The 23099-nt window shown below is 41.2% G+C and overlaps 1 protein-coding gene across 7 annotated transcripts in view; it reads left to right on the top strand.

Moving 5' to 3' along the window:
- The window catches only part of LOC140726324 (chondroitin sulfate N-acetylgalactosaminyltransferase 1-like), a 186964-nt gene that overhangs the window by 6258 nt on the left and 157607 nt on the right, over positions 1-23099 (top strand). For 3 of the 7 annotated variants that reach the window (XM_073042564.1, XM_073042555.1, XM_073042557.1), the window contains exon 1: positions 18591-18723. The exons of the other annotated variants lie outside the window; for them this stretch is intronic. The gene's annotated coding sequence lies outside the window, so the exon portion shown is untranslated. Of the gene's footprint in view, positions 1-18590; positions 18724-23099 lie in introns of those variants that run through there. 7 annotated transcript variants of the gene reach the window in all.

The raw sequence follows: 23099 nt of genomic DNA, 5'->3' as shown, positions 1-23099 counted from the left end.
CTTTGTGGTGGCGTGTTGGGGAGGAAGCATTAAGAAGAGGGATGCCTCACGTCTTAATAAGCTGGTAAGGAAGGCGGGCTCTGTCGTGGGCAAAGTACTGGAGAGTTTAACATCGGTAGCTGAGCGAAGGGCGCTGAGTAGGCTACGGTCAATTATGGAAAACTCTGAACATCCTCTACATAGCACCATCCAGAGACAGAGAAGCAGTTTCAGCGACAGGTTACTATCGATGCAATGCTCCTCAGACAGGATGAAGAGGTCAATACTCCCCAATGCCATTAGGCTTTACAATTCAACCGCCAGGACTTAAGAACTTTTTTAAAAAGCTATTATTAATGCTTTTTGAGATAGTGATTTAGATGCATATCATATTTTTTTTTTACTGAGTTAAGTATTGTATGTAATTAGTTTTGCTACAACAAGTGTATGGGACATTGGAAAAAAAGTTGAATTTCCCCATGGGGATGAATAAAGTATCTATCTATCTATCTATCTTTCTATCTATCTATCTATCTATCTATCTATCTATCTATCTATCTATCTAAGCATAACCTATGCACACACTATATAAGAAAGATCATAATTAGCACAAAGAAAGATGAAATGGTCATAGTGTTACTATACTGAGATAGTGATGCAGGTTCTGCAAGTTAGTTCAAGGTCAGATTGATTGAGGGGAAGTAGCTGCTATTGAACCTGGTGATATGGGACTTCAGTCATCTCTACATTATACCCAATGGTAGCCATGAAAAGATGACATGGCCTGAACGGTGGGGATCTTTGATGACAAACACTGCCTCCATGAGGCAGCACCTCATGTAGATGCAGCTGATGGTCGGAAGGGATTTTGCCGTGCTGTTTTGTGCTGAGTCCACTACTCTGTGTAGATTCTAAATGCTCCTGTGCATTTGAATTACTGTCCTATACCATAGTGTAATCAATCAGGATACTTTCAACACTACACCCACAGAAGTTTGTTAGGGGGCTCGGAGACGTACAGAACCTCCTTGATTTTCTAAGAAAGTAAAGATGCTGGTGTACCTTCCTTGTGATAGGGATGTTTCATTTCATTCGAGGAGACCTTGAGAACTTCCTTGGATTTTTTTTCCACTTTCTGCAATGGTAGTCCTTTCCTGTGCCAGAGTTCAGGAGTTTGCTGCCAGGCATGTGAGGTATATCCTGCAATTTACCATTACAATCTACTCACCACCACCCACCCGCCAGGAAGGTTCGATGAGGACGAAGGAAAACTATGCTGGAAGCTGCAAATTAATGTTACAAGTCAGTTTTACAGCCAGTTTGATTCACCCTACATACTAAAACACAGGATGAGTGCTGAAACCTGACCAGAAACATTCTAAGTTTAACAATGAGGACTTAACTTCCCAACATAGCCACACCTCTACTCTACTTGTTCCAACATTGGAATCTAATTGACATCATGAAAAGCAGCCTAACTATGTACAAAAGATAGAACAAATCCAATTGATCATGTTACCCTTAGCCATTAGCAAGTGATGGAAGCTTTATCAACTGTGCTGTTGAAAGGAGATCTTTCACCGATTACCTTACAACAGATATGCATTTCTGTAAGGCACAACAACACAATGGTAAAAGTGATCCAACCACGGATCACAAGAGATATTGAAGGCCATATTAAATCAAGGAAAACAATTACAAAAGTTGCCAAGAATAAAGCATAAGAGAATGAATTAGAAGTATTTTAGAAATCAGCAAAGCATGAAGAAGAAATTGACAGAGAAAGTAGAATATGAGATTAAATCAGCAAGAAATATAAAAGCACTGAAACATCTTCTATAGACATGTAAAAAGCAAAAGTTTGCCAGGCCAAATGCAAATACAGGCAAAGGAGGTGGGTAGCTGGGTGACTGTCAGGAGAAGGAATGGGAAGGAGAATAGGCAGTTAGCACAGAGCACCCTGTGGCCATTCCCCTTAATAATAAGTATACCGTTTTGGATACTGTTGTGGGGGATGGCCTCCCAGGGCAATGCAATGGAGACCAGGTTACTGACACTGAGCATGGGTCCGTCATGCAGAAGGGATAGAGGGCGAAGAGGGGAGCGGTAGTGATAGGGGACTCAGTAGTCAGAGGAACAGACAGGAGATTCTGTGGATGTGAACGGGACACCCGGATGGAATGTTGCTTCCCAGATGCCGGGGTCAGGGATGTCTCAGATCATGTCCACAGCATTTTGGAGGGGGAGAGCAGCCAGATGTCTTGGTACATATTTGTACCAGTGACATGGAAGGAGATGCAACAAGGTCCTGACGGGAGAATTTAGAGTGCTAGGCAGGAAGCTGAGAAGCAGAAGCTCCTGGATAGTAATTTCTGGATTGCTACCTGTGTCACGTGCCAGTGAGGGTAGAAACAGGCAGAGAAATGTGTGGCTGAGAAGCTGATGCAGAGTGCTTTAGGTTCAGTTTTCTCACAGGCAGGTTTGTTAGAGCTGTTGGGGAGGGTTTAAACTAATTTGACAGGGGGATGGGAACAAAGTAAAGGGACTCCGGATAAGACAGATGGTTAAAAAAAAAAGATAATGTGCAATCAGACTGTCAGGAAGGGCAGGCAGATGATAGGACAATATTGCAGCCAGCAAGGTGAGTATCAGTGCATTAGGAATGCAGAATCAAAAAGGATAGCAAATACAGTACTCAAACTGTTATATCTCAATGTGTGGAGTATAAGAAATAAGATGGATGATCTTGTTGCACCTTTTCAGATTATCAGGTATGATGTTGAGGCCATCACTGAATTATGGCTGAAGGATGGTTGTAGTTTGGAGCTGAAAGTCCAAGGTTACAGATTGTATTGGAGGGATAGGAAAGTAGGCAGAGGAGGTGGCATGACTCTGTTGGTAAAGAATGGCATCAAATCATTAGAAAGTTATGGCTTAGGATTGCAAGATATTGAATCCTTGTGGGTTGAGTTAAGAAACTGTAAGGGTAAAAGGACCCTGATGGAAATTATATACAGGCTTCCCAACAGTAGCTGGGAGGTGGACGACAGATTACAACAGGAACTAGAAGAGGCATGTCAATAGGGCAATGTTATGATAGTCTTCAGAGACTTTAACATGAAGATATATTGGGAAAATCAGGTTGGTAATGGATCTCAAGTGAGTGAATTTGTTGAATGCCTAAGAGATGGCGTTTTAGAGCAGTTTGTCATTAAGCCTATTAGGGGATCAGCTATACTGGATGGGGTATTATGTAATGAACCTCAGGTGATTAGGAGCTTAAGGTAAAGGAGCCCTTAGAAGGCTGATCACAATATGATTGAGTTCAACTTGAAATTTAATAGGGAGAAAGTGAAGTCTGACATAGCAGTATTTTAGTGGAGTAAAGGAAATTACAGTGGCATGAGAGAGGAGTTGGCCAAAGTAAATTGGAAGGAGATGCTGAGCAGCAATGGCTTGAGTTCCTGGGAAAAATGAGGAAATGCAGGATAGGAATATTCCAAAATCAAACACGCAAATGGCAAAATAGTACAATTGACAAGGGAAGTCAAAGCTAATGTAAAAGCAAAAGAGAAATCCAACAAAGCAAAAATTAGTGGGAAGATAGAGGATTGGGAAACTTTTGAAAACCTACATGAAAGCAACTAAAAGAATCATTAGGAGGGAAAAGATGAAATATGAAAGCAAGCTAGCAAACAATATCAAGGCAGATAGATAAAGTATATAAAAAAAAAAGAGAGATGAGAGTGGATATAGGACTACTAGAAAACCAGGCTGGAGAAATAATAACAGGGGAACAATGAGATGGCAGATGAATTAAGTGAGTATTTTGCATCAGTCTTCATTATAAAAGATACCCACAGCAGTGTACCAAGTGTTGAAGGGTGTGAGGGAAGAGTGCAGTTATTATTACAAGAGAGAAGGTGCTTGAAAACCTAAAATACCTAAAAGTGCATAAGTCATCCAGACCAGATGAACTGCACCCTAGGGTTCTGAAAGAGATAGTGGTAGCGATTATGGAGGCATTAGTAATGATCTTTCAAAAATCATTGGACTCTGGCATGGTTCCGGAGAAGTGGAAAATTGCAAATGTCACTCCACTCTTTAAGAAAGGATGAAGGCAGCAGAAGGGAAATTATAGACCAGTTAGCCTGACCTCAGTAGTTGGGAAGATGTTGGAATCAATTGTTAAGGATAAGGTTATGGAGAACTTGGTGACATAGGACAAGATAGGACAAAGTCAGCATCGTTTCCTTAAGGGAAAATCTTGCTTGACAAACCTGTTGGAATTCTTTGAGGAGAGTACAAGTAAGATAGATAAAGGGGATGCAGTGGATGTTGTACATTTGGATTATCAGAAGGCCTTTGACAAGGTGCTACACATGCGGCTGATTATCAATTTAAGAGCCCATGGAATTGCAGGAAAGTTACTAGCATGGTTAGAGTATTCGCTGATTGGTAGGAGGCAGCGAGTGGGAATAAAAGAGTACTTTCCTGGGTGACTGCCAGTGACTATTGGTGTTCCACAGGGATCAAAGTTGGGACCACTTCTTTTTATGCTGTATATCAGTGATTTAGGTGATTGAATAGATGGCTTTGTTGCCAAGTTTACAAATGTTACAAAGATTGGTGGAGGGGCAGGTACTGTTGAGGAAACAGGAAGGCTGTAGAAGGACTTAGACAGATTAGGAGAATGTGCAAGAAAGTGGCAAATGAAACATAATGTTGGAAAATGCATGGTCATGTACTTTGGTAGAAGATAAAAATGTGGAGATTATTTTCTAAACAGGGAGAAAATCCAAAAATAGATGCAAGTGGACTTGGGAGTCCTTCTGCAGAACACCCTAAATGTTAATTTGCAGGTTGAGTCGGTGGTGAGGAAGGCAAATGTTAGCATTCATTTCAAGAGGTCTAGAATACAAGAGCAGGGATGTAATGCTGAGGCTTTATAAGGCACTGGCAAGGCCTCACCTTGAGTATTGTGAACAATTTTGGGCTCCTCTTCTAAGAAAAGAAGTACTAGCATTGGAGAAAGTCCAGAGGACATTCATAATGATGATTCCAGAAATGAAAAGGATATCATATGAGGAACATTTGATGGCTCTGTGCCTGGACTCACTGGAATTTAGTAGGATGAGGGGATCACATTGAAACCTTTCAAAAGTTGAAAGACCTCCACAGAGTAGATGTAAAAAGGATGTTTCCCATGGTGGGGAAACCTAGGACAAGAGGACACAGCTTCAGGACAGAGGGGCATCCATTTAAAACAGAGATGCAGAGAAACTAGTCAGAGTGTGGTGAATTTCTGGAATTTGTTACCACAGGCAGCTGTGGAGGCCAGGTTGTTGGGTGTATTTAAGGCAGAGATTGATAGGGTATTGATTGGAAATGGCATCAAATGTTACAGGGAGAAGGCTGGGTAGTGGGGCTGAGAAGGGGGAGAAAAAGGATCAGCCATCATTGAATAATGAAGCAGACCCATTGGGTCAAATGAGCAAATTCTGCTCCAATGTCTTATAGTCTTATTTCCAATTGAGAGTAAATAAATGGAATTAATCAAATAGTATTTTGCCTCATCATGAAAGAAGGCACAAAAAGATCCCAGAAATAGCCCTGGACTAATGGTCCACTGCAAATGAGAAATTTCGGAACATTGCAAAGTTAATCTCACTGAAGTATACCAAATTCTTACATAACAATGTAAAAGTGGAGTTGATGCATTCCCTTAACTGGATGTCTTGAACAAAAGCCCCATTTAAGAATACAGGGTCAGCATTCAGGACTGAAATGAGATGAAATTTCTTCATCTGTAGAATTCTCAACCCAAGATGGGAGTGGAGGCTTAATCACAGGGTATATTCAAGCCAGAAATCAATAGACATTTCCCCAGTAAAGGAATCAAGCAGTTTGGAGTTAGTGCAGGAAGGGAAACGATCTGCAGATATCTGATTGGCTGGCAGAGGATGTGCGAGAAGATAAGTGACTAACGCCTGCTTTGATATTTATAGCTTATGCTTCTATTAGCACAAGCACAGAAATTTCAGGCACTGATGTGCAGTTCCCTGTATTCTGTCTTCCTCTCACTAACACTACAGTTGTTATCGTCCTTTCACAGTTTTTATGGTTTCAAGACAGCATCTCATTTAAATAGTTGAAACAATTACTTAGGTCGTTATGTCAATGATTATCAGTCAAAACATCAAACCAAATTATGGATCCCAAATGAAAATGAAGTGTCGGAGCAAGCTGAAAGATCACACAGAGTTGGTGTTTAAAATAACAGGTGATTTATTAAAGTAGTGGTCTGCACCAATAAACCAGTCAAATCTTATCAACCTGAGCAGGATATTTTACATTCCCAGTTAACGATATTACTAGTAAATCTATATTTTGATAACAGAATGATGGTTATGGGAAGACTTAATTAAATAACAGACTAGGTCCTGACTACAGAATAAAACGATTATCCACAGGTCTAACAGCAAATCCGATTTTCTATTACAATAATGAGTGCACGTTATAACATAATTAGTGAAGCTCCTGAAAACATGAGTGTTGTCGCTGGTGCTTTCCATGTCTCTAATTAATCCAATTTTCTCTTACAAAATTGGGTGCACCCTATAAGACAACCAATGAAGTTCCTGGAAGTTAGATGTCATCACTACTCCATTCCATATCTCTACTTAGGCTTTGTCTGCAGTTCCCTGTTACTACATTAGCAGATTCCACATTACTAATTACTATTATTATCCATCATTATTCTTTCCTCTACAGCTGAAGTATAAGAATACAATTACCTCTGTACTTCCTGCCACATCACATACCATCTAGACAATGGCAAATATCATCATTCTTTTCTTTTTGCTGGAGCCAAGTACTAGAACATAACATCATGGAAAACTTCTTCCCCTAGCAATCTGTTTGGATTGAGTGGGATTTGTTTCCACACTAGATGGGGCAGAAGATGGATAATAGTACAGGCTTTTGGTTTATTTTTGAGACAGAGCACTCCTGCTGCTTACGCAGGACTTCTGTGTTCTCCATCTCCACTGTGAATGGTCACGTGCCAAAAGTTTTTTCAAGCAGATTTTGAGGACATCCTTGAACCTTTTCCACTGTATGCACAGTAATCTTTTCCTGTCACATAGTTCAGAAGTTTGTTGCTAGTAGGTCTGTCAGAGTATAACTGGTCTCTCACAGTTTATGCTAATGGCCTGGGAGAGGACGTCAAAATTCAAAGTTCAAAGTAAATTTTATTATCAAAGTACATACATGTCACCATATACAACCCTGAGATTAATTTTCCTATGGGCATACTCAGAAAATTTATGTCAGGACATCAACGTTAATTCATTGTTCCTTCAGTGAACAAGCACTTTTTTCATACTGACAACATAATAAGGTACCTTGACACTAACCTCCCAAGGGCAGTTATAGATGAATAAAAATTCAGGCTTTGCCAATGACACTGACATACTATGTATAAAAACATAAAACTGAGTTCCCATTTCCTTTACTTATCAGATCCCAGCCCTGGTAACCATTTGTGCTTCTGCTTATCTCTCTTCAGCACCAAGTGCATCTCCAACCTTTACACTCCCCTTTCCACATCTGCCTCCCTTTTGTTCCTTTTTTCTGCCTCCACCTATTATCCATCTGCCACTGTCTCCCCACTCCCTCTCCTTTTTCCACCTGCTTCAATCTGCCTATCATCCTCAGTCCACCAATCACACTCGCTTTCTCCTCTTTATTTTGATCATCTTGTCCCTCTGAACTCTGTCCTCATGCAGTGTTCCACCCATAAGCATCAACAATTCCTTCCTTGCCACAAATGCTGTTCAACTCGCTGTGTTCCTCGAGCCAGGTTGTGTGTTTCTCCATATACCAGCATCTGCAGCCTATTGAGTCTTCACAAAGGTGGTGAAGATTTGAAAGCACCTAGACCAAATCCACCCCAAGTGCATAAAATCAAAGTTCACAGTTCAGTGCAAGCTTTTCCAATTTATTCACAAAAACGTATGCTCCTTTGGCTCCGTCACAATGACTGCCATTTGATAAAAAGTACATCAAAGAAATTATCTCCAGTCTTTCTCCTCTCAGTTTCGGTCTATAAAGCTTGCATCTCATTTGACTGAGTTCCACTCTAGATCTTTTTGCTCTCCTGGGACTGCAGGAACCCTCACCTCCCTCCCTAGTTGATTCCCATTACAAACTGCAGGCTTTCAAAAGACCAGATGATTCTATTTATAACTGCCATTTATGTAATTGGGCTTGGTGGAACAAAGTACTATTTTGATTTAAGTGGCAGTGACTCAGTGTACAGTATGTATTAAGCAAATTGATGCAAAGAGAGTATTCTCCTAGGGTTTATTGGGACTCTGACAAATAGCTTGTCATTTTCTTAGTGTGTAGTTAGAAATTATAAAAAGGAACAATGTGGTCCCATACAATTTTACCTGAAATTACATTCAAAGTAGTCAAGAATTCTCTAAAATTACCAATAGTTTTAGCAAACCAATTTTCCTGCAGTTAATATTAAGCATTGAGCACTGAATCCTCTCATCCCTGGAGCTATTCTACACTGATGTTTGGTTCTTCATTCTGATTCTACAGAGATAAGGATGAAGTTCAAGTCTCAACTTTAAGTTGCAAAACTACAATGGAGTCTGGAGCTCTTTTCACAGTTGCTTTTTATTGCTGGAGCAACCTAAACTCACACTTACCTGCTACCCTCTCCAAACATATCCTGAACTATCTGTTAAGAAATTTGGCAAAAAAATGGAAGGCACTTGAAAGATTCTGCATGGCTTTGTATGCAAACATTTCCATCAAAGCTCAGCACATCTGACTGTCTCATTTATCCTACTGTGACTCTACAAGATAGAGGACATTTAGATTTTTGTGAAGAAAGGGTTTTATGCCCATCAAAACCCATCTAGTATCTTTCACTGTCTATGTTTCATTCTCTTAAGGACTACGTGCATTGCTAGCTTGTGCTCATTCTTGTTTGTCCATGAGCAGGTGCCATTGTTGCACCTTTTTGAACTCTAGCCAGTCTTGCAATGTGCATTAATTGTTAACCTTACTTATGATGCCAGGACCTTGAAAAAAAAACTTAATAAAATGGTTTGTTGAAAGGTTCCAGGAATCCTACGTCACAACCGTAAACTGACTGTCATTTTGTGCATGATTGTCAGGCATCAGGATTGTGGATGATCGTAAGGGATACTGTACTTCCTCTGGTAATATGATTGCATACACAAAATGCTGGAGAAACTTGGCAGGTCAGGCAACATCTATGGAGAGGAATAAATACTTAAATTTTTTGGGCTAAAATCCTTGATCAGGACCCGACACATAGATTAAAGATCTCGGCCCGAAACATCAATCGGTTATCACTCTCCATTGATACTGCCTGACCTGCTGAGCATTGTGTGTGTGTTACTTCGGAACTCCCGCATCCGCAGAATCTTTTGTGTTTATAATATTTTTCTGTTTTGTTTATCTTTGGGAGATGCCGTTGATGGTGTCGTGGTAAGTGGCTGCAGTGCACTTTGTAGATGATAAACACTGCAGATACAATGACAATGATAGAAGGAACGAGTATGGATCAATGCCAGTTAAATAGATTATGTCCTGAACAGCACTAATCTTTACTTATATGGACAAGTAGAGAATATTCTGTCACAAGATGAAATGCTATTGACTTGAAATGTTGACTTTCTCTCTCTACAAATGCTACCTGATCTGTTCATTACCTGTGGCAATTCCTACTTTTATTTCAGATATTGACAGTTTTTTATTTGCTTTTCAATTTTCTATTCAATTGTCTACCTAGCTTGTGTCTTGTGTGTTGTAGAAAGAGTCTGTGGAGTTAAGACATGAATCATTCTTTCAGAATGTCCAGCCTTTGATTGGTTCTTGTAGTTAGGAGTATTTATGTTGTTCGCCCATTGGACACTGATGACTCATAGGATGTTGACACAGGATGGAATAGCAAAAAGTGCCCATTTAAGGTCAAAAATCATGAGGTGGACTCTCTTAGGGTTGTACAGCACAGAAACAAGAGCTATAGCCCACTGTGCCTATGTCAAACACTATGCCTAAATGTGTTAACTGTACTTGCTTTCATTAGTTGCATGTTCTCTAGGCCCTGTTCATGAAAGCACCTGAATAGATGCCACTTAAATGTTGCTCACCACTGTCTCAGGCAGCTCATTCTAGATACCAACTATACTTTGCCAGAAAATTTTACCTCTCAGATCTCCTTTAAATCTCCCCCTTCTCACTTTAAACCTGGTTTTATACACTCCTACGTGGCTGGACTCTTCTATCTACCCTATCTATGTCTCTCACAATTATATTATTTCAATGCTCAAGTTCTTTGCTCCAGGGAAAACAAAAATAATCTCTAAAATATGCTGTCCAATCCCAGAAACATATTTGTAAATTTGTTTGGAACGCTCTCTTGCCCTCTTCACTCTGTTATGGCTGAGAAGGAGCTATACATTCTGAAAGCACACACTCAGTGATTCAGGAACAGCTTCTTTCTCTCTGCCATCCGATTTCTAAATGGACTGAACCCACAAACACTACCTCACTACTGTTTTATTTCTGTTTTTTTGCTCTACTATTTTACTTTACCTATTACATATATATTTAATGTAACTCAGTTTTTTGTGCTCTATATTTATTTGTCATGTATTTCATCATACTGCTGCCATAAAGTTAACAAATTTCACAACATATACCAGTGATATTAAACCTGGTTCTGATGCTATAATGTGGGGACCAGATCTGCACACAGTATTCCAAGTGAAGCCTAACCAACGTTTTGTAAACAGTAGCAAGCCATCTGAACTTTGTGCTCAGTACCTCAGCTGATTAAGGGAAGAATGCCATATGCTTTCTTCACCACCCTGTCTATTTGTATTGCCATGTTCAGGCATCAAAATGCTTACACTATACTGCAAGGTCTGCTTGTTCAACAGCAACCAGAGGGCCCTATCATTCACTGTGCATGTCCTGTCCTTTAAATAACCAAAATGCATCACCTTACATTCATCTGAGTTAAATTCCATCTGCCATTCTCCTGCTCACTGTCCAGTTGATCTATATCCTCTTGTAACCTCGGACTGGCTTCTTCACTGTCTACCATCAGTTTACTAACTATACCCCCTACATTCTCATCCAAATCATTAATATATATGACAAAGAACAAAAGACCTATCACAAAATTCCAATCTGAAAAACAACCCTCCATTGCCTCCTACCACTAAACCAATTTTCGAACAAATTGGCGAGCTAACCCTGGATCCCATGTGTTCTAACCTTCTAGACCAGCCCTCCAGGTCAAAGGCCTTGTTAATGCACATGCAGACATCTGCAGGTAGTGCATTCCCAATTCCAACATCAGGCTATGTTAATAAGTTTTTCCTTGCGTCACACATAATTCCTTTCCCTTTATTTTGTCCCTGTGATTATTAGTCTTCTAAGTGTCCATCCATGGGAATAGCCTCTCATTCTGGCCAGACTGCTCAGCTTTGCATACACTTCCATCATGTATCCCCTCAGTTTTCTCTTCGGTAAAGAAACAAGCCCAGCCTGTCTAGTCTATCCTTGTAACGATCATTCTCCATCCCAGGAGTCCTTCTTGTAAAACTTTTCTGGACTCTGCCTATTGCTTTCACGTCCTTTCTGTAAAGTGGCTCCCAGGATTGAGCACAGTATTGCAGCCAAATCTGGACAAGGGTTTTTTTTTTAAAGCCTTTCTTGCTTTTACAGAGACCTTTCATACTCTAGGTCTCCATTGAGAAAGTGTACAATGGCGTTTATCTTAATTACCATTTTCTCAAGCTGGTCTGCCACTTTAACCTGTGCACACAAGAAATTACGTCCCTCTACACCTGCACCTATTTTAGACAGTGACCTTTATTCTGCATCGCCATCCCTCGTTCTTTCTACCAAAATCTTCACTTTGCATTTCTCTGAGTTAAACATTATATTCTTACTGTTCCACCAACCCTTTTATACCCTGCAATCTAATACTATCTTCTTTGTAGTGCACAGTGTTGTCAAATGTTGTGTCATGCATAAATTATGGCTAGTATCCCCAAATCCAAGTCATTAATACAACACAAAAAAGAATGGCCATAGAGAAGTACAGCACAGAAACAAGACCTTTTGCCCATATGGTCCATTTAAACTGCCTACTCCCATTGCCCTGCACAGGGACTATAGCTCTTCTTACACCTACCTCTCATGCACCAATATAAACTTCTCTTAAATGTTGAAATTGAGCTTGCATGCACCACTTGTGCTGGCAGCTCATTCCACACTCTCACGACCCTGTGAGTGAAGAAGTTTCCCGTCATGTTCCCCTTAAACTTTTCACCTTTCTGGTTATAGTCCCACCCAACCACAGTGGAAAAAGCTAGCTTACATTACCTATCTATACCCCTCTTCATTTTGTATACCTCTATCAAATCTCCTCTCAATCTTCTACGTTCTAAAGAATAAAGTCCTAACCTGTTCAATCTTTCCTTATTATTCAGGTCCTCCAGTCCTGGCAACATCCTTGTAAATTTTCTCTGCACTCTTTCAACCTTATTTGTGTTTTTCCTGTAGGTGGGGGACCAAAAATACACACAATACTCCAAATTAGGCCCCACCAGCATCTTGTACAACTTCAACATAACATCCCATCTCCTTTACTCAGTACTTTGATTTATGAAGGCCAATGTGCCAAAAGCTTTCTTTACAACTCTATCTACCTGTGACAACACTTTCAATGAACTATGGACCTGTACTTCCAGATCCCTTTACTCTACCACACTCTTCAGTACACTACTGTGTAAGGCTGACCCTGGTTGCTCCTACTGAAGTGCAACACCTTGCACTTGTCTGCATTAAATTCCATCTGCCATTTATCAGCCCATTGTTCCAGCTGGTCCAGATTCCTCTGCGAGCCATGATAACCTTCCTCATTGTCCACTCCACCACCAATCCTGGTGTCATCTGCAAATCTGCACATCCAGTTAACCACATGATCATCCAGCTCATTGATATAGATGGCAAACAACAACAGGTCCAGCATTGATCCCCACGCATTCCACTAGTCACAAGTCTCCAGTCAGAGAGGCAACCATCTACTGCCACTCTCTGGCTTCCCCCACAGAGCCAATGTCTAATCCAATATATTACCCTATCCTGAATGCCAAGCAACTGAACCTTCTTGACCAACTTCCCATACGAGACCTTGTCAAAGCCTTGCTGAAGTCCATGAAGACAACATCCACTGACTTGTCTTTATCTATTTTCCTGGTAACTTCCTTGAAAATCTCCGTGAGTTTGGTTAGACATGACCCACCATGCACACAGCCATTCTGACTATCCTCAATCAGTCCATGTCTATTCAAATACTTATACATCCGGTCCCTTAGAATACCTTCTAATAACTTTCCTACTACTGAAGTCAGACTCATCAGCCTAAGATTTCCTGGTTTATGTTTAAACCTTTCTTAAACAGCGGAACAACATTAGCCAACCTCCAATCCACTGGTGCCTCTCCTGTTGCTAAGGATGATTAAAATATCTCTGCTAGGGCCCCAGCACTTTCTGCACTTGCCTCCTGCAGGGTCTGAGGGAGCATCTTGTCAGGGCGAGGGGATTTTTCCACCCTGGTTTGCCTCAGGACAGCAAACACCTCCACTTCTGTAATATGTATAACATCCAGGAAGTCAATGCAGCTTTGTCTCACGTCTGTAGACTCTGCGTCCATCTCCTGAGTACATACAGTTGCAAAAAAAATCCATTTAGGATCTCCCCCATCTCTTTTGGCTCCACACAAGGATTACCATTCTAGTCTTCCAGAGGACCAATTTTGTCTCTAGCCATCCTTTTGCACATAATATATATCTGTAGAATCCCTTAGAATTCTCCTTCACCTTGTCTGTTTGGCAACCTTATGCCTTCTTTTAGCTTTCCTGATTTCCTTCTTAAGTGTTCTCTTATACTCCATAAGCACCTCATTTGTTCCTACATACCCATATTTGTAATGCACTTCCTTTTTTTCTTAACCAAGGCCTCAATATCTCCTGAAAACCTAAGTTCCTTACACCTGTCGTCTTTATCTTTTATCCTGACAGGCACATACAAGCTTCGTACTCTCAAACATTCACTTTTGAATGCCTCCCACTGACCGAGTACACCTTTGCCAGAAAACAGCCTGTCCCAATCAATACTTGCCAGATCATTTATGATACCGTCAAGTTGGCCTTTCTCCAATTTAGAATCTCAATCTGTGGACTAGACCTATTCTTTTTGCATATTTACTTTGAAACTAAAGGCATTGTGATGCAAAGAGGAGAGGAGATAATCAGGGAAAATGAGGTTGTCGGGGTGGGGGGTGGAGTGTTGGGGATTAGTCAATGGAATGTCAAAGCATGAAGGTAAACTATTGATTTAACTACTCCAACTCTATGTTGGGAATACATAATAATGATTATTTCAGTTGTAACGTGGTTCAAATTCACCAGCAAGGCTCCATAAATGGTATTGGACAAGAAATGTTATTTCAAGTAACCCTGATGTAGAAAGTCTAGAAAAATATTTGATTTTCCATTGCATAACTCAGGTGAAATTCATTGTTAAATCATTGAATTTCCAGGCAAAATGAAAATGTAAAACAGCATTAAACACAAAACAAAAAATTACTGTTTTACTCACACTTTTTTCAGATACACTCACCACAATCAGTAGCTTGTAACTTCCCTCTTGGTGTTGTTGAACCGCCTGTGTAACCTGGCATTATTGCAGCATGAACTGAAGTTTTAAAGGCGCAGGACGGCAATGGTGTGGCGTACAGAAGCAGAATTGAGGCAGCAGTGCCTGGGCACGACAGCGGGGAATGAGCTAATGTCTGCCCATTGCTGGAGTGGACGTGAAGGTGATTTGATGTGGCAGAACGAAGCGAGGCGAGTGGAGGTAATGCAGAGTCGAGCTGACTGGACCCAGGCCTGGGCCAGAGAGTCCAAAAATATCCAAAGTTTGATCGAATGGAGGCAGCAGGGCCCAGGCCTGAGAGCATATTGAAGCAGCAGGGCCTGGGTCCAAGAGTGAGGAATGACCAAAGATCTAGATGATTTAAGCTCCGGGCGAGATTGAAAAAATCACAGTTTCAGGGCTGGAGTTGAGGGATGGGCCAGTTCAGTTCACTACTTCGTGAGGTTGACTCATTTCTGTATTGAAATAAGGCTGCGGCCTGTAACTCATGGGCTTCAGGATCTGCTGCAGTAATGACGGGCTTTGTGGCCGTGGACTCACTTTCGTGAACTTTAGTTCTGAATGTAAGTTGCTTACTTTTATTGTTTGCACAATTTGTTTATTCTGCTGCACATTGATTGTTTGACAGTCTTCTTTTAATGGTTCTATTGGGTTTCTCTGTTTTGTGGCTGCCTGTAAGGATACAAATCTCAAGGTTGTATATAGTAAGCCTACTTTAATAATAAATATACTTTGAACTTTGAATGTGTAACAGGTTGATAAATGAGAAACAGGAGGATTAAGCTACTGCACTGCCATTGAAAGAAATCATGACTTATCCTATTCTGGCCTCAGTTCTTTCCTGTCCACTCCACATGCTCCTCAACTTCCTTGTAGTTCAAACGTCTGTCAATTGCCATGAATTAATATGGTATAATATGATTAGGAATAGTTAGCATGGCTTTGTCAAGGGCAGGTTGTGCCTTACAAGCCTGATTGAACTTTTTGAGGATGTGACTAAACACTTTGATGAAGGAAGAGTAGTAGATGTAGTGTATATGGATTTTAGCAAGGCATTTGATAAGGTACTCCATGCAAGGCTTATTCAGAAAGTAAGGAGGCATGGGATCCAAGGGGACATTGCTTTGTGGATCCAGAACTGGCTTGCCCTCAGAAGGCAAAGAGTGGTTGTAGACGGGTCATATTCTGAATGGAGGTCGGTGATCAGTGATGTGCCTCAAGGATCTGTTCTGGGACCCCTACTCTTCGTGATTTTTATAAATGACCTGGATGAGGAAGTGGAGGGATGGGTTAGCAAGTTTTGCAGATGACACAAAGGTTGGAGGTATTGTGGATAGTGTGGAGGGCTGTCAGAGGTTACAGCGGGACATTGATAGGAGGCAAAACTGGGTTAAGGAGTGGCAGATGGAGATCAATCCAGATAAGTGTGAAGTGGTTCACTTTGGTAGGTCAAATGTGATGGCAGAATATAGCATTAATGGTACGACTCTTGGCAGTGTGGAGGATCAGAGGGACCGAGTGGTCCGAGTCCATAGGACGCTCAAAGCAGCTGCGCAGGTTGACTATGTGGTTAAGAAGGCACACGGTGTATTGGCCTTCATCAACCGTGGGATTGAATTTAGGAGCTGAGAGGTAATGTTGCAGCTATATAGGACCCCGGTCCGACCCCACTTGGAGTACTGTGCTCAGTACTGGTCGCCTCACTACAGGAAGGATGTGGAAACCATAGAAAGGGTGCAGAGGAGATTTACAAGGATGTTGCCTGGATTGGGGAGCATGCCTTATGAGAATAGGTTGAGTGAACTCGGCCTTTTCTTCTTGGAGCAATGGAGGATGAGAGGTGACCTGATAGAGGTGTATAAGATGATGAGAGGCATTGATCATGTGGATAGTCAGAGGCTTTTCCCGAGGGCTGAAATGGTTGCCATAAGAGGACACAGATTTAAGGTGCTGGGGAGCAGGTACAGAGGAGATGACAGGGGTAAGTTTTTTTACGCAGAGAGTGGCGAGTGTGTGGAATGGGCTGCCGACAACGGTGGTGGAGGCCGATACGATAGGGTCTTTTAAGAGACTTTTGTATAGATACATGGAGCTTAGAAAAATAGAGGGCTATGGGTAAGCCTAGTAATTTCTAAGGTGGGGACATGAAAGGCACAACTTTGTGGGCTGAAGGGCCTGTATCGTGCTGTAGGTTTTCTATGTTTCTAATTTATACAATGATTCCCACTTTCACCGCTGTCTGGGTACAGAGTGCCAAAGAGCATTCTTGCATCTCCAGCTGACCCCTTATTCTGGAACCATGTCCCTTGGATCTAGTTGCCAGCACTAGGGGAAACCATTCTCTCAGTGTCAGTCCACTACAGAATCTTACTGTATTACATATAGATTATGTTTATGTACTCATCAATTTCAATGCAATACTTCATGTCTTGTTGTGACACTTAACCTAAGTCCATGGACCTTTTTTTGCGTTTGCTTCTCCAGTTTATTCCCAAGTATAAATCAACTCAGACAGCAGTTGCAGAGCCTCACTTCATATGCTTGGAAAGGGTTAAAATTTCAGCCATCATTATGATGCAAATTCAACACAAAGTGAAGGAAACCTTGATTAAGGCTGTATGTCAACTGTCACTTTAACATACAACAGAAAAATGAACAGTAATCCATCCAGTTGCAGCATGATCAATCACACGCTGCAATTACCGAGTGGTGCTGATAGCAGTGAGCCTACCAGTGTCGCTGCGTTACAAGCAGCCAGCTCGCCCTTTGGGCCTGCTGCCCCTTTCAATCGTGGCTGATAGAGAGGAGGAGGGGGGAGAGCAAAGAGGGGGAGGTGGAACGGAGGGTGGGAAGGGGGTTGGACAGAGAGGGGAGGGAGGAGGGTAGGGGCAAGGAGAAGGGGATAGGGGAGAGTGGGGAAAGGGGAGAGCGGATGAGCGAGGGAAGGGGAAAGGGGGGAGAGAGGTTTGGGTGAAGGAGATTGGGGACAGGGGACATGCTGGAACTGTCAAATACAGAGCACTATAGCTGCTGGGAATCTGAGAAGATGATGCAGAAAATACCCAGCAGATTAAGCAGCGGCTAGGGAAAAATGGGAGAACGTCTATGTAGATGGAAACTTCAAATGTCTAGCATATACTCATTTTTCTTTACTTCGATTACAGCAACCCACTAACTGTCTGTTCTTGCATTACTGTTAGAGGGAACATCCTGTCTGCGGATTGTAGTCCCACTCCCCAACACGGTTCAAAAGAGATTAGAGAATTAAACAAAAATTGCAGATGCAGGAAGCCTGAAGTAAAAGTTGAAAATATTGAAAACACCCTGCTGTCGTAAAGGGAAGCAGTAGCATTTGAGATCCCGGACCCTTCATAAAAAGAAAGGGAAGGCAAACACAAATCTTCCTGTCTTTACAACATTCATTCTGCTTCATTTCCCCTTCTACAGCGACAAGAGCAATAGAACGTGTCGAATTGCAACCGATTAATTTAATGACTGAAGCTTCCATTTGTTCGCCTTGTCTGCGAACCAGCAACCCGCTAGTAGATGTGTCCTTCTAAGTTGTCAAATGAGTCCCAACCACAGAGCGGTTGATACTTTCCGAATAAAGCTGCTTCGTATTTCTTAAGTTGCGATTAGATGGGTAGCGTTACCGGTTAAAGTAAAATAATAGAATCATAAGCGCACACCATAGCTCCCAAACAATCCATACGCTCCTGGAAAACGACTGAATTTGTGTGGGTGTGGCAACGCTGACGGAATCAGCTCGGAGCTCTCATTACGCTGCCTCCTGTAATAGGAAACACCCTCCTCCGAAGCAGCAGGATAACAGAGACTGCCTTTAATATTTCACCAGGCGTTTCTGATGCGCTCTGAATTTTCTTGCACGTTGCATGGTGGTTTTATCCCGTGCTGGCAAGGTCTACACGAGATTTCATTTCTGACTAACTGTTCCGCGAGGTAAGTAATAATGCCTTCGTATCCTCCATATAAAATCTAGCACAACTATAAACCGTTAATCATTTCAGTATTGCAGTACCATTTTTAACAACAGTACAGAACCGGATTAATGTTAAGTAGGAAGGTTAATGATTGCATCCATAAGTTCTTTTGTAATTTCAGCACGGGAGAGTCGCTTACTATTTATCTTCATTTTAACGACGTACTAAGTGAGTGTCTTTTTTCAGGGAAGTGTTTAACAAGACAATACCTTATCCTGTACGCGTTGAATACAACACATCATAGTTTTGGGGCTCCGATTGTGAATACCGACTTCGCTGTACATTTGTGTATAATTGTGAGATACAGAAGCGTCTGGATTTTCAGTAGTCGCTTTAGATTTCTGTTCACAACATCATAACACGCGTAACTTTGCGCTCTGACTTGAGGGTTTTTTTAAAAATATAAAGACTTAGCACTCACACAGTTCCTGATCCGTTTACATGCATCAGGAGGAATATCATAAAGTGAAATAAATAATTGGTAATGAAGTTTACACAGTGGAAACGAAGCTTTCGCACGTGTTAGATACGGCGTAAGCGGAATGATGAATATATAATACGGCAAATTGCTGGCTCATTGGATTAACGACCACTTAATGGAGCCGGATTCATATTTCCAAAAAATTAGCGGAAATAAAACGGTGTAAATTTTTTAATACCCGTTCATTGCGGACAACAGTTCGGTCAATTCTAATTTTTAGTCAGGTACCTACAGGGGGTGCGAGAGAGTGCGCCCACCACTTTAGGAACTTGCCGTTGCAACAGAACACAATTCTCTATCAAGTTTAGATTCCGGAACAATTGTGTATTACGGACGCTACCATGAGCCGGAACAGATCCTATATTGTCCATTGAAACATGGTCCAGTGTAGATCCTGTTCGTCTGGTACCAGTTCTAGATCAGCATGACACTCTGTTTACTGCTCGATTTGTAGTTCAAAGTGAACTATATAGAAAGTCAAACATTTAATACTCTGACTGATCAATGTGAATATGATTAAGTGCGAGATATATTACTGTTGATTTAAAAGCACTTTGTCATAACAGCCATTTATTCTGCAGGACTGGTTCTGTTTTATATCAGGGCTGATTTGTCGGAGGTAATGTGACAACCAGTAGTAGAGAGAGAGGACTCGAGCGTTAGCACCCAGATTGTGCAGAGCGGAATTAAGTGACCAAGCCTTTTGAAAGCAGGAATTTTTGGAAACCAAGTAAAATCGCATTTTTCTCATCGATTTGCTGAGATGACAACCTCTAATTCCACTACACAAGGCCTAGTGGAGTACATAATCCTCCGTGGAAAAATCTTAAATTTCCTCAACAAAACCTATTATTAATTTATTTGCCTATCCACTTGGAATATAAATTTCCTACATAAACAGCCCATACGCTAATCCACTTTTCAAGGGGCTGCTGCAATCTTGTTAAGGGCGAAGGGGTAATTACAGTGTGGAAAGTTTTCCTAGGTAGTTTCCATTATAAATATAGTCAGAATTTGTAATGGGGATCAGAAACCAGAGTAGGACATGCTTTGAGATGAGGAATTAGTTGCATTGCATCTCCTCTAATCTCCAACTCTGCATGCCACATTGAGCATTACAGCAATCAACATTTAATAAAATAAAGTATTGAAGCATGTGGTAGGCCATTTTAAACCCTTAAATTATCCTGCTATTCAAGGCTGTGGGCAATAGGGGTACATTACAACAAGAGTGATAATTATATATGTTTTATGTTTGGTATTTGTTCTAAAGTGTGGGCAGACGTGTTAAGTAGCACCAGTAAGGAATTGAGCCTGATGAAAGTTCTCGGCCCGAAGCGTCGACTGTTTACTCTTTTCTATTGATGCTGCCTGACTTGCTGAGTTCCTCCAGCAGTTTGTGTGTGTTTTACTTGTTAGTGCAGAAAATTGATGCTGGTTTTAATTTTAATTGATTCTTAACTAATTCAAACTGGCCATACTTTATACTGGCAAACACTACTTTATATTTTGAAAATAAACTTTTTTCGTTATAAAGACGTACGGTGTAAAATCTCTTTACATTCTTAGCGATACTTGGTCAGTACATTCAAGTGGTGTCAATACTCTTTTTTTCTGTACATAGCACTCTGTACGCTCTAACACGTCCTTTCCAGTATATAAGTGCTTGAATGTTTAAGTCTGGCAATCAGCCCATTGATCCTGTGTGTCTGGTGCCATCTAAGGAAAGTTGTATGTATTAGGCAACCCTCTGGAACATTGCTGTATGTGTTTGTGCATGAATCAATGAGAGAAACCGTAGCAAGGCTTTATCCTGCTCTCATTTACCATTCAGGCATACATTTACAACAGGAGGGGGGAGGGACTGGGGTAATGATCAAAAGCACTAACTGTTGCTGATTACCTCCCCCTCCACTTCTAATGGAGATTTCCAGATCAGCATCTGAAAACACTGCAGTCCATTGTTCCAATGCCTCTGATGCCCTGGAGGTAATTAGCACTCTGCCTATATTAGTGATTAATCAGGATCCAAGTTCCAGACCACTTGCTGCATTCACACACTAAACCACTAAGGGGCACAATTTTCATAACTTCTGGTACAAACCAATTACATCCTGTCAGCAGATTTAATTTGCACGGACTTGACCGGATTTTTAGATGTTTTACAATTGCTTTTTGCTGTTTTGTGGAGTAGATTCTCACACGTACTCCCTCTGCTATCCCTTCCCCCAAATCCACTTATTTTATGCCCTGACAGCATGTTTAATGTTCAAGGAAAAGATTGTCTCCTTGATATTTTCCAGAAGTTAGTAGCAGAGCCCGATCAGCTTGTAAAATGGTGATGCATTGCAGCTAAACATGTAGACTGTTCCTATTGGCAATAAATCTCTCTGTAGTACCATCAGGAGTATATCAAGTTAATTTTACATTTGGGTGTGTGCATCAGAATTAACTTACCTATTTCCCCCATTTACATTATATTCTTTGTAAATTTGGTATTTTCCTGAAGACTGGTCTTCGGCATTTTCATCATTTTACAGTCAAACAAATTTCCTTTTGCTAGTGTTTTCCCCTTGTATTTGGGGAGCTATGTTAATGTAATCATAGAGTAACACAGTGTGAAACAGACCCTTGTCCAACTTGTCCATGCCAAGCAAGATGCCCTTCTGAGCTAATCTCATTTGCCTGCCAATAGCCAAGGTCCCTCGAAACCTTTCTAATCTATGTACCTGTCCTTGTAGTGACCTGGACTGCTTAATGCCTTGTATACCTCTTAGTATCTTCTCACTCAAAGATGAGAAAATTTGCAGATGTCGGAAATCCAAGCAACACACAAAATGCTGGAGGAACTCAGCAGGCCAGGCAGCATCTATGGAAAAGAGTAAACTGTCGACATTTTGGGCCAAGACCCTTCATGATGAAGGGCTTTGGCCCAAAATGTCAATGGTTACTCTTTTCTGTAGATGCTGCCTGGCCTACTGAGCTCCTCCAGCATTTTGAGTGTGTTGCCAGTATCTTCCAGCTGTCTGGTGCCACCTAAAGAAAATTCTTTGTCTAAGGATGTCAGTTGCCCATAGTGTTAATCTCTCAGAATGTTGGGGGCACAAACTCTGGTCGTAATTATACCTTTCAGACTGGTTTTGCATTGCAGGAGGGGTGAGGAGAGTGTTATATTCATAAATGTTCATTTACTGAGATATGGTGGTGTTCATTGCCACTTTTGAAAAGAAGCAGGAAAGCCTAGAGGAAAATAATTCATGTGGCAAAGCCAAAACTTTATTGGCAGAGCCAAAACTTGTCCTTAAAAATGAGCTTTCTGAACTCCTGAGACTTTGTGATAAAGGCACCAAGTATTCATTTCCTGCTTGTGCCAAGCACTGAAAAGATGAGAAGATCTAGGAGCGGAATTAGGCCATTCATTTCAACAAATGTGCTCTGCTTTTCAATTATGGCTGATTTTTAAAAAAGATATAGATATTTCTGAACCCCATTCCTCTGCCTTCTCCCTTAATCCCTTACCAATCCAAACCTATCAGTCTCTGCCTTAAATATGCCCAATGACTTGACCTCCACAGTCCTACATGGAAACAAACTCCATCGAATCACCATCCTCTGGTTGAAGAAATTCCTCTTCATCTTGGTTCTAAATGGATGTTTCTTTACTCTGACTCATGCCCTCAAGACTAATGTACTGATTATATTTCCATGTTCATGTGATACTGTCCTGCCCATTGAGAATAGAAGCAGTTTTATTATGTGATCAAATTGCTTTCTGTGGTTGCTTGCTGGGTCCAAGTTTACTTAGTAAATCTTGAGTATTTCATTGGCTGAAATAGGTTTTGTGTTGTCTAGAG

The sequence above is a fragment of the Hemitrygon akajei genome, chromosome 4 (genome assembly GCF_048418815.1).
Source record: "Hemitrygon akajei chromosome 4, sHemAka1.3, whole genome shotgun sequence".
Lineage (NCBI taxonomy): Eukaryota > Metazoa > Chordata > Chondrichthyes > Myliobatiformes > Dasyatidae > Hemitrygon > Hemitrygon akajei.
The sequence above is the reverse complement of the archived record's forward strand: the minus strand, read 5'-3'. Positions and strand labels throughout refer to the sequence as shown.